Raw genomic sequence first — 16789 nt, forward strand, 5'->3', positions numbered from 1 at the left:
TTCAATGAAGTCACCTTTCAATCTTCTTTTGAGAAGCTAAAGAGGTTGAGCTCTTTCAATCACTCACTAGAAGGCATTTTTCTCCAGCCCTAAGAACATTTGGTGGCTCTTTGCTGCCCCAGCCCCAATCTCACAACATCTTTTTCAAAGGAGGACACCAAAACTGGATGCAGTATTCCAATATCTGTCTCACTGATGCCGTGTCACCTCCTGTGAAGCTATTGACATAATCTGTAACTGTATAGATCACCGTTGCCACCACTGTTCTATATTTGCAGCCAATATTGTATAAAGGTTGTCGTGGAAGGGGTCTATGGAGAGGTTCTGATTGGCTGATTAGAATTATGCTCTCTGTATATGTGTAGCAGTTTTGTAGTTGACGTTCTGAATATTGGCTCTACACTGTCTGTATTTCAAACTTGTGCTATGCTTCCGGGGAACACCTCAGACAAGTTGGTGTTAGTTCTGGCTAGCCTGCTTGATGGCCCACTAAGGACCATGAGCTATACAATTGACCCATTGAAAGAAGGTAGATACACCTTGTGACTCAGCAAGGCATGCAGGGACCTGCCTATGGACAGAACTCTAAGGTTTTTCTATGCCACATGCTGGAGAGAGTGTCCTTGGGACAAAGAAAGCAAAGACCACACGGCAAGAGACTATAAAAGGCTGATGCCTCGTCTCCATCTTGTCTTCAATCCTGCTTCATACCTCTGGAGGGACTTGGCTAAAAAAGGAAGCTCTATACAAAGGACTGAATGACCCATCGCAGCTGTGGATGTACTCCAAAGACTTGATTTGAACCTGCAGTTTAGAAAAGCAGAGGGCACTAGTCGAACGTCAGGCTTGCTTAGGCCAGATGTAGCACAATGCCATTTGCTTGTAAGCAGCATTTCAGCTTATGGAATGCCCCCCTCCATTTGTGAATCCATTGATCCTTCATTTGTTTTCAAGCACATTCTTCATTGCTTTCAAGTTACATTGTTATTAAAATAAGTCTCATGAAATTGGAACTAACACAAAATGATTTCTTTTAGAGAAGTGATAAATCACCCTTGATTAGAACTTCATAACTTGGGATTTTGTGCAATTTCATGCCAAGCTTCTTTGCCTTGGTTTAATCCTTGGGTACAGCCCCAGCAGGTTAGTGGTATATATCCTTCCTTGTCATTTAGCCATGCCCACCACCACTCAATTTCATCTTCATCTTCCCGGCGTAGTATTGTCATGCAGTCTCCTTCTTTCATGGACAACTCATCATCATTCTGTGCTTCATAATCCCAGAGTGCGTAGATCACTCCTTTGTTCATTATCCCCATTTTCTCCTGCACTCCGCACAGAAACTGAGAGCACTGGGTGTAGCCTTCTTCCATTTCTTCACCTTTGTCTGCAGCTGTCTGCATGTCACTGTAGGTCATAGCAAACACAGCAGCACCTGATTCCACTAGGAATTTGCACACCTGGACGTTCTGGCAAGATGCCGCGCAGTGTAAAGGGGTCCATCCATCACTATCTGCAGCGTTAACATTCACACCAAACTGTACCAGAAACTTTACAATCTCGGTGTGACCAGCACACACGGCATTGTGAAGTGCTGTAATTCCTTCATCATTGGGCAGGCTGGGATCTTCAACCTCATAAATGATTCTCTGCACAAGGTCAAATTCTCCCTCCAAAGATGAATCTAAAAGCAATGCAAGGGGGTTGAATTTCACTCTCATTCCATGGGCAATCCTCTCTGAGCCAGTTTTACGTAAGTTCGTCCTCTTCCCAGGAGGTAAGAAAAACTGTCCAGTGACTTCAGGGGGTCGCATACTGAAGGAGTCCTCTCCCAGTCCCTCTGGTTCTCCTGATGGGTAAGGTGGTGGTGGGTATGGAGGATATTCCTCCATGTAAACTTCCAGTGGTTCTGATGACTCTAGACTTGGTTCTTCCATTTCAGACTGCATGAGTGCATCACTGTCTGATGTTACCTCAGGCACGCTACCTAGCCCTGCTGAAGGTAGAGGCACTTCATTCTGATCTGTGCTTCTATCACTGCTACAAGCCTGAACCAAGAACTTTGCCATTACTGTATGCAGGGCTGGCTTTAGGAAGTGCGGTGTCCAATCTGAACATTTTAGGCGGGGCCCCGACAGGGATGAGTAAAAAAAAAACACGTAAAAAAAACCCCTTTCATTTCTTCCATGTATTATTTACTTTCCATAACTATATAAATAAAATCAAAATTATATATTACATATATTGCTTGCTAGAGGCAGGGCAGGGGCAGGGCAGGGGCTGATTGGAGGTAGGGTCTGCCTGGAGGCAGGGCAAGGGGTGTGGGGCTGGCTGCGGGTAGGGCAAGGGGTGCAGGGCTGGCTGCGGGCAGGAGAGGGGGTGCGGGGCTGAAAGCAGGGCAGGAGGTGCAGCAGGGGCTGGCGGCAGGCAGGGGGTGCGAGGACAGCAACAGTGAGGTTCGTTGCCCGGTGTGCTTCTGTCATAACTATAAAGGGAAGGGTAACAGCTGTCCTGTGTACAGTACTATAAAATCCCTCCTGGCCAGAGACTCCAAAATCCTTTTCCCTGTAAAGGGTTAAGAAGCTCAGGTATCTTGGCTGGCATCTGACCTAAAGGACCAATAAGGGGACAAGATACTTTCAAATCTTGGAGGGGGGGAAGGCTTTTGTTTGTGTTCTTTGTTGGGGAGTGTGTTCGTTCTCCGGACTGAGAGGGACCAGACATCAATCCAGGTTCTCCACATCTTTCTAAACAAGTCTCTCCTATTTCAAACTTGTAAGTAAATAGCCAGGCAAGGCGTGTTAGTTTTCCTTTGTTTTCTCAACTTGTAAATGTACCTTTTACTAGAGTGTTTATCTTTGTTTGCTGTACTTTGAACCTGAGACTAGAGGGGAGTCCTCTGAGCTCTTTAAGTTTGATTACCCTGTAAGGTTAATTTCCATACTGATTTTACAGAGATGATTTTTACTTTTTTTCTTTAATTAAAAGCCATCTTTTTAAGAACCTGATTGATTTTTCCTTGTTTTTAAGATCCAAGGGGTTTGGATCTTGATTCACCAGGAGTTGGTGGGAGGAAGGAGGGGGGGATGGTTAATTTCTCCTTGTTTTAGATCCCAAGGGGATTAGATCTGTGTTCACCAGGAGTTGGTGGGAGGAAGGAGGGGGGATGGTTAATTTCTCCTTGTTTTAGAACCCAGGGGGGTTGGAACTGTATTCACCAGGAGTTGGTGGGAGGAAGGAGGGGGAATGGTTAATTTCTCCTTGTTTTAAGATCCAAGGGGGTTGGATCTGTACTCACCAGGGAATTGGTGAAAGGTTTCTCAGGGCTTCCCAGGGAGGTAAAAATTGGGAAATGGTGGCAGCGGAACCAGAGCTAAGCTGGTAGTTAAGCTTAGAAGTTTTCATGCAGGCCCCTACATTTGTACCCTAAAGTTCAAAGTGGGGATCCAGCGTTGACAGCTTCGTGCCAATAAACATACCGGGATGGAGAAACAATCAAAGTTTATTTGAGATCTCAAAGTGATGCAAGGAGACAGGCAAGTCTCAAATCCAGCACACCAGCAAAAACAGTTTCTCTCTTCTTATACATTTTACAACTAAGCCCCCCCTCCCTCCCCGTCTCTACCACCCCCCCTGTACTCCCCCTCCCCTCTCTACCGAAGGCATGTTTATACATTTAAGCAATTAAATCATTCTAGGGCTATAAATCTAGCTTGTTAGTAACACACCTCTAAACAGTTATTTGGTTCTGTTTACCCTTAGTTTATTACCCCTTCCCCAGCTAGAAACATGCAAACCTCATCGTTATCGTTTGGTACCTGGTCTGAGCAAGGTCGTAATTGCTAACTGGCTGTTTACACATTCCAATTCCTGTCCTTGGTTTTTGAGGCCGATTAGAGTTAAACATGGAAGGACAGAGTTTAAACATGGAAGAACTTTGGCTCAGGTAGGCCTAGTGACCCCAACAGCCCCGCACGCCCTTTCCTACCCGCAGCCAGCCCCTGCCTGCAGCCAGCCCCACACCCCCTGCCCCCACCAGCCCCTGTCTCCAGCCAGCCCCTGCCTGCAGCCAGCCCCACACCCCCTGCCCCCACCAGCCCCTGTCTCCAGCCAGCCCCTGCCTGCAGCCAGCTCCGCACCCCCTGCCTGCAGCCAGCCCCTGCTGCATCCCCTGCCCTGCCCGCACCAGCCCCTGCCTGCAGCCAGCCCCTGCAGTGGTGGGAGGCAGAGTCATGCAGTGGGAAGCAGGGGGGGTTGCAGAGGAGCGAGGGGGAATCATGCCATGGGGCCGGAGTTTGCAATGGGGGAAGGGGGTGTAATGCCATGGGGTGGTGGGTTGCAATAGGGTGAAGGGGAGTCCTGCCATGAGGTGGGGGGTTGCAGTGGGGCAAGGGGGAGTCATGCCATGGGGCCGGGGGTTGCAGTTGGGCGAGGGGGAGTCATGCAATGGGGCCGGGGGCTGCAATGGGAGGCAGGGGGGTTGCAGTAGGGCGAGGGGGAGTCATGCCATGGGGCCGGGGGTTGCAGTGGGGCGAGGGGGAGTCATGCCATGGGGTGGGGGGTTGCAATGGGGCAAGGTGGAGTCATGCCATGGGGCGGGGGACAGCAAGGGGGGAGGGGGAGTCATGCCATGGGGCAGGGGGCTCCAATGGGGGGAGGGGAGTCATGCCAGGGGGCGGGGGGTTGCAATAGGGTGAGGGGGAGTCATGCCATGGGGCGGAGGTTGCAATAGGGTGAGGGGGAGTCATGTCATGGGTGGGGGGTTGCAATAGGGTGAGGGGGAGTCATGCCATGGGCCGGGGGGTTGCAATGGGGGGAGGGGGAGTCATGCCATGGGGTGGGGGGTTGCAGATGAGGGGCTGTCATGGGACCGGGGGTTGCAGTGGGGCGAGGGGGAGTCATGCCATGGGGTGAGGGGTTGCAAGGGGGGAGGGGGAGTCATGCCATGGGGTGAGGGGTTGCAAGGGGGGAGGGGGAGTCATGCCATGGGGCGGGGGGTTGCAAGGGGGGGAGGGGGAGTCATGCCATGGGGCAGGGGGTTTCAATGGGGCTGGTCGCCAGCTGACGGAAGCTATTTAAAGTGCTGGGGCTCCAGCTCCCTCTGCTGCCTCGGTCCTTCCCCAGGACTCCAGCAGCTATTTAAAGGCCCAGGGTGGTAGAAGCAGGGGGGCTTCTATGGCCAATGTACATAGCAGAGGGGCATTGCTGGCACATGATGGCATATATAACATTAGTGGACGTGCAGGTGAATGAGCCGGTGATGTTGTAGCTGATCTGGTTAGGTCCAGTGATGGTGTTGCTGGTGTAGATATGTGGGCAGAGTTGGCATCGAGGTTTGTTGCATGGGTTGGTTCCTGAGTTAGAGTTGTTATGGTGCGGTGCGTGGTGGACAGTCACTACGCAAGAGGATAAATGGACACAAGTCAGATATCAGGAATGGCAATATACAAAAACCTGTAGGAGAACACTTCAACCTCCCTGGCCACACAATAGCAGATGTAAAGGTTGCCATCTTACAGCAAAAAAACTTCAGGACCAGACTCCAAAGAGAAACTGCTGAGCTCCAGTTCATTTGCAAATTTGACACCATCAGATCAGGATTAAACAAAGACTGTGAATGGCTATCCAACTACAGAAACAGTTTCTCCTCCCTTGGTGTTCACACCTCATCTGCTAGCAGAGCACCTCACCCTCCCTGATTGAACTAACCTCGTTATCTCCACACTGATATATACCTGCCTCTAGAGATTTCCATTACTTGCATCTGAAGAAGTGAGGTTCTTACCCACGAAAGCTTATGCTCCCAATACTTCTGTTAGTCTCAAAGGTGCCACAGGACCCAGAGGAAAGCAGTACATACTGACTTTCATGGATTTTGCTACCCGATGGCCGGAAGCAGTACCCTTAAGCAACACCTGGGCTAAAAGTGTGTGCCAGGCATTAGCAGACATTTTTGCCAGGGTAGGTTGGCCCTCCAACATCCTTACAGATTCGGGAACTAATTTCCTGGCAGGGACCATGAATAACCTGTGGGAATCTCATGGAGTGAATCACTTGGTTGCCACCCCTTACCACCATCAAACCAATGGCCTGGTGGAGAGGTTTAATGGAACTTTGAGGACCATGATACGTAAATTTGTAAATGAACACTCCAATGATTGGGACCTAGTGTTGCAGCAGTTGCTTTTCGCCTACAGGGCTGTACCACATCCCAGTTTAGGGTTTTCACCATTTGAACTTGTATATGGCCGCGAGGTTAAGGGGTCATTATAGTTGGTGAAGCAGCAATGGGAGGGGTTTACGCCTTCTCTGGGAACTAACATTCTAGACTTTGTGAGCAACCTACAAAGCACCCTCCGACACTCTTTAGCTCTTGCTAAAGAAAACCTAAAGGATGCTCAGGAAGAGCAAAAGGCCTGGTATGATAAACATTCCAGAGAACGGTCCTTCAAAGTAGGAGACCAAGTCATGGTCTTAAAGGCGCTCCAGGCCCATAAAATGGAAGCGTCGCGGGGAAGGACCATTCACGGTCCAGGAGCGCCTAGGAGCTGTTAACTATCTCATAGCATCCCCCACCTCCAACATAAAGCCGAGGTATACCATGTTAATTCTCTTAACCCTTTTTATTCCAGAGAATTAAACGTTTCCCAGTTTACAGCCAGGAAACAGATAATGCGGAGTGGCCTGAAGGTGTCTACTACGAAGGAAAAAGTAATGGTGGCATGAAAGAGGTGAACCTCTCCGCGACCCTTGGACGTCTGCAGCGGCAGCAGATCAAGGAGCTGTGCACAAGCTTTGCGCCAATGTTCTCAGCCATCCCAGGATGGACCGAACGGGCATACCACTCCATTGACACAGGTAATGCTCACCCAATTAGAACCCCACCCTACCGGGAGTCACCTCATGCCCAAACTGCTATAAACAGGGAGATCCAGGACATGCTACAGATGGGTATAATCCGCCCCTCTAAGAGTGCATGGGCATCTGCAGTGGTTCTAGTTCCCAAACCAGATGGGGAAATACGCTTTTGCGTGGACTACCGTAAGCTAAATGCTGTAACTCGTCCTTGCAACTATCCAATGCCACGCACAGATGAGCTATTGGAGAAATTGGGACATGCCCAATTCATCTCTACCTGAGACTTAACCAAGGGGTACTGGCAAGTACCACTAGATGAACCCGCCAAGGAAAGGTCAGCCTTCGTCACCCAGGCAGGGGTGTATGAATTCAATGTACTTCCTTTCGGGCTGCGAAATGCACCCGCCACCTTCCAAAGACTTGTAGATGGTCTCCTAGCGGGATTGGGAGAATGTGCAGTTGCCTACCTAGGTGATGTGGCCATTTTTTCTGATTCATGGGCAGAACACCTGGAGCACCTGGGAAAAGTCTTTGAGCGCATCAGGCAGGCAGGACTAACTGTTAAGGCTAAAAAGTGTCAAATAGGCCAAAACAAAGTGACTTACCTGGGGCACCAGGTGGGTCAAGGAACTATAAATCCCCTACAGGCCAAAGCAGATGCTATCCAAAAGTGGCCGGTTCCAAAGTCAAAGAAACAGGTCCAATCCTTCTTAGGCTTGGCTGGATATTATAGGCGATTTGTACCACACTACAACAAAATCGCCTCCCCACTGACAGACCTAACCAGAAAGAAACAGCCAAATGCAGTTCAGTGGACTGATGAGTGTCAAAAGGCCTTTAACCAGCTTAAGGCGACACTCATGTCTGACCATGTGCTAAGGGCCCCAGACTTTGACAAACCGTTCCTAGTAACCACAGATGCGTCCGAGCGGGGCGTGGTATCTCTGGAAGGTGCTAAACAGAAGCTACTAAAGTTAGATATTTTAAAATCAGCAAGTCCAGATAACTTGCAGCATAGTTTTAAAAAAAATGATTGCGGAGTTGGCTGGACTTGACTGATTGGATATTTTTATAAAAGATCCACTCTAGGAATTATTTTGGGAAAGCCCTATGGTCTGTGTTATCCAGGAGCTCAGACTAGGTGACCACAATGATTCCTTCTGGCCTTGGACTCTATGAATCTATATGGGAAAGAATTTGCCGGTCAAAGTGGAGGGAGAATCACCCCATCTGCTGGCAATGCGGAGGATCTGACACAAACCGTGTGAGGGAGCACACAAATACCAGGTCTATCGATGAGACAGAGACTGAAGTGGGTTGGAGTAAACTTTAATTATGAAGCAGGAAGGGAGGGGAGTTTACAGGAATTCATACAGCTTGGAAACGAGTGGCAGATGGGATCTGGAAAATGAGAAGAAAGGTGAGCTTTCTTTCTTTCTTTCAGTTTAGAAGCAGCTCCCACATCAGCAGTGGAACCAACGGCAGTGATGTGACATGGAAGATTACAACAGCAGGCTAAAATATATTTTGTGTTGCATTCCCGGTGCTGCACAGGGTTCTAAAGCACATGACTAGGGAAGAGACCTGCAGAATATTCAAAGCAAATATGTTAAGCTTCACAACACCCCGCATGGAAGGTGGAGATCATGAACACCATTTGTCAGATGGGGAAACCGAGGCAAGGGGTGGGGAAGATTGATTTGGCCTCAGCATCACAGACAGCTTGGAAAGATTCATGCTAAAGACCTTTGGAGGTTCTTCTTCGGGCTTGGATCTCCATCCTGTGATTCTCCTAGGAATCTGCAAACAAAAAGTGACAACACTGGAGTCTATACCACGCTTCAGTCCCACCTGTTATTTAGATCTCTAGCTAAGGGTGGGGGAGGGCAGGTTCTGAGGAAGGAGGGATGAAACTGCCGGGGGGAACAACCAGTGACTGACTCACCGATGCTCTCCATGGGGCTAGGGGCACTGTGCTGCAGATAACAGGGTGAGCAGGTCACTAGGGGGCGCTGTCCCCCTTGGAGTCAGGGGTGACCCCACTTCCCCAGAGCTGCAATACGGGGCTCTGCACTGCAGGGCGCAGGGCAGGGACCCAATAGCTGGCGCTCTCCCCTGGCAGTCAGGGCTGATGTCATAATGAGTCTCTAGGGGGCGCTGTGCTGCCGGGAGCCCCACGACCGACTGCTGGAGTGTGACCCCCAGCGATCAATCTCAACACAGCTGATTCCGCTCTGCCTACCCCCTTCCCACCCCTGCCATTTCAGTGCAGTTCAGGAGCCTCCTTTGCTCCCCATCCAAAATGTTTGGGCAGCTGTCATGTACCCAACACACCCCGCCCCAGAGGTGGCTGCATGTCAGCCGATGGCTGAAGAGCTTCCCATGGGAACAGAGCCTCTGACATACACGATACCTAGCCAACTGTGGTACTGGTAGGTGCAACCATCCCTCTGCAACTAACCTTGTGTAGGCTGAGAAAGAAAAGGGGAGAAATTTCAGCCTTGGTGGGTCGTTTTGAGTTCGGGGACAAGTCCCCAGCACCCTGCCAATGAGAGCTGCCTGCCCCGGAAGAAGCCAGTTACCTTCGCACTTTATCAGGAAGTAGGTGACGAGGAAGATGAGGCTGTTGAGGGTGAAGAATGAGCCCCCCACGGCCAACTCCCGGGACCAGCTGCCTGGGTGGGCTGTGAAGAGGAAACGTGATGGTGACGGAGGGGCAATGCACTGCTCAGAGTGTGTGTATCCCTGCCACCCCCTGCTGGATGGGGTGAGCCCTGCTCTGTGTGTGTGTCTGTGTGTGCACGAGGGCTGGAGATCATAGGTCCTGGCAGCTGCTGAGAAAGACAGAAAATGAAGATCCAACATATGAAACAAAACAATATAATATAATAATTCTTTGGGGTCCCTTGATTGCAATAATAAACAAATGCAAAACAACAACAACCACAAAATGTTGTTTTGCAGGTACAGGTACAAAAGATCTCCGTCTTCCCCAATGTTTCTGTTGGTCTTATTTATTTAGTAGTCCACCGACTGTGGGGAAAATAATGCCAGGTGATTTGGGGAAGTGTTTGTGCATGTGATAAATGAAGGTGGGGAGGGGTTTCTTCCTTTTATGGACACCCAGCCAACCAGTTAGCTATAAAAACACTGTTAGTAGTTCTTCTCTACTTGCTTTACCTGAATAGGTTAAGAAACCCACAGGTAAAAGGAAGTGAGTGGGCACCTGACCAAAAGAGCCAATGGGAGAGCTGGAACTTTTTAAAATTGGGAAAAGACTCCTTGTGTGTGTGTTGTGGTTCTCAGGAGAAGAAGGGAACGGGGCAGCAGTTATGCTGTGAGAAGCTTTAAGCCAGGTATGAAAAACCATCAGATCATACCTAGAGATGGCTTATCTCAAACCCCAGATATGTAAGTAAATTAGGGAATGTCTAGGAAGAGGCAATTAGGATTATTTCTTTTATTTTGTATTGGCTTGTGGACTCCTCTGTGCTAAACCCAAATGCTTTTGTTTTGCTTGTAACCTTTAAGCTAAACCTCAAGAGAGCTATCTTGATGCTTAATTTTTGTAATTGTTTCTTTTAAGATGTAGCAAAAAGCCTAAGTTTCAGATGTATTTTCTTTCTTTTTGTTTTTAATAAAATTTACCTTTTTTAAGAACAGGATTGGATTTTTGTGTCCTAAGAGGTTTGTGCATATCCTGTTTGATTAGCTGGTGGCAACAGCTGATTACCTTTCTTTTCTTTCTTAGCTCTTCCCCAGAGGAGGGGTGGAAGAGCTTGAGGGTACCCCACAGGGAGGAATTCCCAAGTGCGCCTTCCTGGGTCCAAAGAGGTTTTTTTTGCACATGGGTGGTGGCAGCATCTACCTATCCAAGGTCAGAGAGAAGCTGTGATGTTGGGAGTTTAATAGCAGCCTGGAGTGGCCAGTATTAATTTTTAGAATCCCTGCGGGCCCCACCTTCTGCACTCGCAGTGTCAGAGTGGGGAATCAGCCTTGACGGTGCATAACAAACGTTTGCCCCTGGAAGAGCAGAACAACTCATAGGTGCCGACTCTGCGGGTGCTCCGGGGCTCAGGCACCCACCAAAAAAAATAGGGGGTGCTCAGCACCCACAGGGATAGATGACTCTTTCATGGGCCCGGCATCTGGACCATGGCCCATCCCCTGCTTTGCCCCAAGGCCCTGTCCCCACTCGGCCTCTTCCCCCTGACACCTCACCCCCACTTAGCCTCCTTCTCGTGAGGTCCCACCCCCCGCAATGCTCCAAGGCCCCGCCCCCACTCAGCCTCTTCCCTCCACGGGCTGCCTCCCACTCACATGGGGGGAGGGACGGAGAGGAGCTCCCACCAGGAAAAAACAAGTCAGAACCTGTGGGACAACTAAAAAAATGGCCACCTACAAAATGGTTTCACTAAAAAAAAAAAAGGGATCGATATTCCCCTACAAGCCGAGACAGCATGTTTATCCCCAGACCCTGTTTTACATTGGAAACTTTGGAAATTTAAAAAATAATCTGGAAACATCCATGGACCCCAGGTTGAAAACCACGGCCCTAGAACAAGGATTTTGGTTATTTTCCCCCTTCGAAAGCGTGGGCAACAGCTACAAACAGGATTAGTTATAAAAGTCTGTGGAAACTTCCCTTGGTTTAACAGCTTTTGAAAAGTAAGTCAGGCTCTTCTCTCTGATACAAAGGGCGATCAGCTCTTTTAGTCTTTAAGTCTTTCAAGCAGTTTGGGTTGCTTTTGCACCCTGGGCAAAACTTTCATAAGAACATAAGACCGGCCACACTGGGTCAGAGCAATGGTCCACCTAGCCCAGTATCCTGTCTTCTGACAGTGGCCAATGCCAGGTGCGTCAGAGGGAATGAGCAGAACAGGCAATCAGCGAGTGATTCAAGAGCACTGTTTCTACCCAATAGCCCTTGCGGTTTTTATTTTGAAGAAAATATTCCCGAGGTTTGATGTTTTGATTCAAATGCAGGGGACAGGGCAGGAGGACGCGATGCTTGCTGAGCACTGTTGAGCTCCCAGCGGCTTAGCATCCTTAAGTGATCCGACATACGGGCATAACCGGCAACGGCTTTAGAAAACCTATTCTGCTGGGCTCAGCCATGCGGCGGTGGATCCCCGAGACTGCCAGCTCCTCGACTTGCTGCCATTTGTGTGGGGATGGGGACCGCCCTTGGGGTGCGGTGCTTTTTTCTCTCTGCCATTTACTTACCTTGTAACAGGTTGGGGGGCAGGGCAGAGCTTTCTTGCTGCTTTACAACGTTTTCTCTCACTTGATTTTCTCTCTCTTTCTGTGACTGGCCGGAGGGCTTTCCTGATGTTCTAACACTTTTCCTTCCTGGTTGATTTAAAACTCACTCTCTTCCTTTTTTCCCTTTCCTGCAGGTTTAACATTTTCTGTCCTTTCCCTCTTTTGCAGTTTTAAAACTCTTTCCTTGTTATTTTCCTTTCCTGCAGTTTTCAGACTTTCTCTCTGACCCTTTTCCTTTCTTCATCGCTAGGTGAGAATCCACTTTCTTTTGTACATGATTTAAAAGGGGCTCAACCTCCCTTTACTCAGTTATTTAAAATGTGTAAAAACCTGGTTTTGTTCAAAAATCTTCTAACCTGAACACGTGAAAACACACACAAGCTTCCTAATTCCCCACAGAAAGAAAAATTAAAATATGAATCTTTTCTCCAAAATGCCCAACATGGCAAAAGTGCACACGTCGGTAAATGAGACTGGAAGGTGGGACATAAAGCAAAAAGGGGACATGGAAATCTCTCAAAATTGGTATGCTGGATAAAAGATGCAGAAGTACTACGCTCTCTCCTCGGGGGAGAAGAAGCCTGGTTGCTATTGACACCCACCTCCCCACATCACAGAACCACCAGCAGCTCAGCACCAGACAGGCCAAACCTGCAAAAAAAAAAAACACAGAAATTGGGCTTGTTTCTTCCTTAATTGGCTTGTGAGTTGCTTGTTGGCTATTTTTTGGCTTGTAGCTTGTTGCTTCTTTTTTTTTATGAGCTCCCAGCAGGCAGGGGCAAGGAGAGGCGGGGCGGGGAAGAGAGTCAGGGATGCACAGCGGGCCCACCACAGTCCCAGACTGCACGCCGGGGGGATCTAGTCACATAGAGTGTTGGGGTTCTTAGGGATTGGCTTGTTGTGGCCTTGTTTTTCCCAGTACCTGCAGTAGGTACTTGGTCACCTAATTGGTCTCAGATGCCCCAGGCTATGGCCCTTGGGTTTCCCAGACACTCTAACAATGGCTGGTTCTGACAGTTTACCAGACCTCTGTCAGGGCTTGGCTACACTTGCAAGTTAAAGTGCATTAAATGAGCCCCCGGCACCCTAACTCCTGAGGTGGCCACACTGGCAAGGCACTTAGAGCGCCTGGACCCCGCGGCTGGAGTGCCCTGGTAATCCACCTCCACGAGAAGCATAGAGCTTGCTGTGCCCCGGCTGGAGCACCAGGGTGTCAGTGTGGATGACGTGTTGCATTACTGCGCTGTGATTGGCCTCCGGAAATGTCCCATAATCCCTTGAAGTCAAGTGGCCGCTCTGGTCATTGTTTTGAACTCGGCGGCAGGCGTGCAGATGTCCCCTTTCAAAGCTCCATTTCTGACAGCCGGCTGCTTATCTGCTCCAGGACACAGCAAACCATCACTGTGGAACGCTCCTGCTGCTGAGGCAGGCGTTTGTGCATGTGTGTGTGTGAGAGAGGTGAGGGGGTGGGGGCTGATGTCGGGGTTTCCCCCTGCCATTGTCTGAACTTACAGGACAGCATGCTGACACACTGCCCCCTAAAACACAGTGTCTCTCCCCCCACATACACACAACACACTCCCTGTCACACTCCACTCCGCCATTTGAGAAGCACGCTGCAGCCACTTGCACACTGGGATAGCTACCACAATGCACTGCTCTCTGTAGCGTTGCAAGAGCTGCTAATGTGGCCACATCACTGCACTTGCAGCTGACAGTGTGAACGCACGACAGCGCTTTCCCTGCTGCTGTTTCCAAGGGCTGGTTTAACTCCCGGCGCTCTACATCTGCAACTGCAGCCATAGCCTTTGACTCAGGAAAATGCTCCCACGAGTTCCCTGGCAGATGGTTCTCTCCCCAGCTCCAGGAGGGGAGTGAGGTCTAGTGGTTAGAGCAGTGGAGGGCTGGGAGCCAGGACTTGGGTATTGCAGGGAACTCCTTCCTCATTCTGCCGCAAACTGCAGGTGACCTCGTTAGTGGCTAATCACTGAGATCTGTTAATCTCTGAAGCCAGAACAGCCCTTGTCCCTCTCACTTGGCCAACCACTTGGTGCATTATCTGCAGCCCCTGCTCGGCCTTTGTGTGGCAACGCCAAGAATGAGGCAGCCACCCACACGCCTCCCCTGTGGTCCTACATAGGCACCTGAGAAACCTTCTCCGGTTAAGGGGCTTGCGAAGGGGTTGACTCACTGCGAGAGCGCCTTCTCATGGCTAGGCGGGGCGTAGCAGCTGCCTGTCGCTGTGGCACCCCCTGCTGATGTCCCTCGGCCAGGTCACACTATTGATGTCCACCCTTTTTGGGGTAACAAGTGGCAGCAACTGAAAGACCAACCAAAGTAACTCTGAGACCTTATGTCAGATCACTGGTCCCTGTGGTCAGCACATCCCTGCGGGCTCCGGAGTGTGCTTAGCCCCTTAAATCAGGGGTCTTCATGCCACTGTCCTGGGGCTGGGTGGGCAACCTGGCCCTGTCTGCTGCAAGCCAAGTTCTGCGCCTGTCCCCACGTCTTGGGGCTGCTTTCCCACAGGTTTCTTCCTGCCCAGCCTCTCTCCAGCTTTCCTCCCACGGCTTCCCCGGCTTGACCCTTCTTTCAGCATCCCTGGGCTCATTCTCCCCCCTACCCAGGTTTTTGTCCTGTCCCTAACTCTGAGAGGGGAGTGGGGTCTAGTGGTTTGAGCACTGAGGGCTAGGACCCAGGCCTCCTTGGACCACACCCCCTATCTAAGCCTCCCTTCTCCTTGTCCCCGACTGCCCCCTCCTGAGACCCCCCACCCTAACTGCCCCCCTAGGATCCCACCCCCTACCTGTCCCCTGACTGCCCCGACCCCATCCACACCCCCACCCCCTGAGAGACCCCCAGGATCCCCCGACCCTTCTCCAACCGGTGCGGCACGCTGAGGCTGCACGGGAGGAGAGGGGGGGAGCAGGGGAGGGGCTCTGGCTCCTGGAGGCCCTGATGTGAGTGGCTTAATCCGGCCGGGCCGCCCTGTCAGACGTGCCGCGCTCTGCATTGGGAGGGAAATCCCGGACCTTTTGAGAATTTTACAAATTCCTCCCGGATGGCTATTTAAAACCCCAAAAGCTGGACATGTCTGTGAAAATACGGTAGGTAACTCTAGAACGTGGAACAAGTATGGCCAAGGAGTAGAAGGCTTTGCCCAGATAGCCCCTTCAGAAGACATCCCCAGACTGGATTAGGGATACTGGTGTGACCTCACCTTGCAGCCCCCAAAGAAAGAATTGGGTGGACTAAATGGACAGTGCCCCTCTCTATCTGAAGCCTAGCAAGGGAGGTACGTGGATCCCACTAGAATTGAAAATGAAAAGTAAGGGAGGGGAGGCTCTGGACCTGGGCAGCTTTAGATACAGTACCAGGCACAGAGGAGGTTTTCCAATTCTGAGCCATGGAAGCAGAAATTGACTTTTCCTTTCCAGATTTAGCCAATATTCAGAAAGGGAATCTAGCACCTGCCTTCCGGATTTGAACACCCTCAAAATTCAGGAGAGCTCACGCTCAGTTTGAGCAGCTGTTACTTCGTTTCTCCCAAATCAAATATACTGATCCACTGTAACTTGCTGTAGAAAAAGTAGGATAAAATGGAGCATGAAATGCTTCCCAGTGGTTATTTTCAACAGCCATTGCCATTTTTTTTTAGTTTTGTTTGTTTAAAAGGAAGACAGTGATATTGCATTGGCAAATTCCCCATAGAAACAAAGAGTGGAACGAAAGAATAATAAAGGCACCTCAACTTTTCCTCATTTATGTAGGACAGTCTTATAATATGCATCCAGATATCCTCCAATCACACAAGCTGAAAATGGTTCTACTTTACTGCAGCTCTGTAACCATATGGGAACCAATCCTGTCTGTGTTCTGTACACATCCAAAATTCCTGCTGAATGACCCGCCCTGGGAGTGAGTTACCAGTGACCCAGGGCAGGGGTGGCAGGAGGGTGCAGTTGGGCGGGGGGGGGGAGGATAGCCCAGGGCTGGGGCGGCAGGGGGGTGCGGGTGAGGGGGGGGGCCCAGGGCAGGGGCAGCAGAGGGGTGTGGGGGGAGCCCAGGGCTGGGGTGGGGGGCAGCCAAAATTTTTTTTGCTTGGGGCGGCAAAAAACCTAGAGCCGGCCCTGCCTCCAGGTGCGGTTAGGTAACATAACCGGCCTGTGTGGGGCAGGCATGCTGTCCCAGGGCTTAAACCTCCATGTGATTCTGTTCCCAGGCCCTCCAGCACTTGGCACAGGCCTGGCATCTCCCTGGGCCAGGTCACAGGCCTCACATGGAAAATCTAAGATCTGCTCCTAGAGACACTCACCTGGGTTCTCTCACCTGGGGGCATTTCCAGCTTCTGGGCTTTCCCCTCACTCTGGTTACTGATGCTCTTGTGTGTATTGCTCTTCGGTGATGTGCCAACTCCTCCCCGCCCCCAGCTCCTGTTAGGTGGAAATAAAGATGATATTGATCAGCTGGTGTCACTTATAAATCATGTTCCTCTCTTGGAGGTAGATAGATAGATTAGTGTCTGGGGATGGACAGACAGAGGATAATCTCATGTGCAAAGCCCTGAACACTGAATCGAAGATCAAAGCTGGGCCGTGAGACACCGCTGGTTCTGAAACAGCTGTTTCATAATGAAGTAAAAGGTGATGATTATTTCAATGAATAG

At 50.3% G+C, this 16789-nt stretch overlaps 1 long non-coding RNA gene and 1 pseudogene across 1 annotated transcript; one reads left to right on the top strand and one right to left on the bottom strand.

Annotated features, from left to right (window-relative positions):
• Positions 1–890: 890 nt before the first annotated feature.
• On the bottom strand, positions 891–2075 carry LOC135975526 (apoptosis-stimulating of p53 protein 2-like; annotated as a pseudogene).
• Positions 2076–2546: 471 nt separating this feature from the next.
• Positions 2547–10494, top strand: LOC135975232 (uncharacterized). The gene is made up of 3 exons (XR_010592163.1): positions 2547–2775; positions 6633–6858; positions 8303–10494. It is a non-coding gene; the product is annotated as an uncharacterized LOC135975232 (long non-coding RNA).
• The last annotated feature ends 6295 nt before the right edge of the window (positions 10495–16789 follow it).

This window comes from Chrysemys picta, chromosome 13 (genome assembly GCF_011386835.1).
Source record: "Chrysemys picta bellii isolate R12L10 chromosome 13, ASM1138683v2, whole genome shotgun sequence".
NCBI lineage: Eukaryota > Metazoa > Chordata > Testudines > Emydidae > Chrysemys > Chrysemys picta.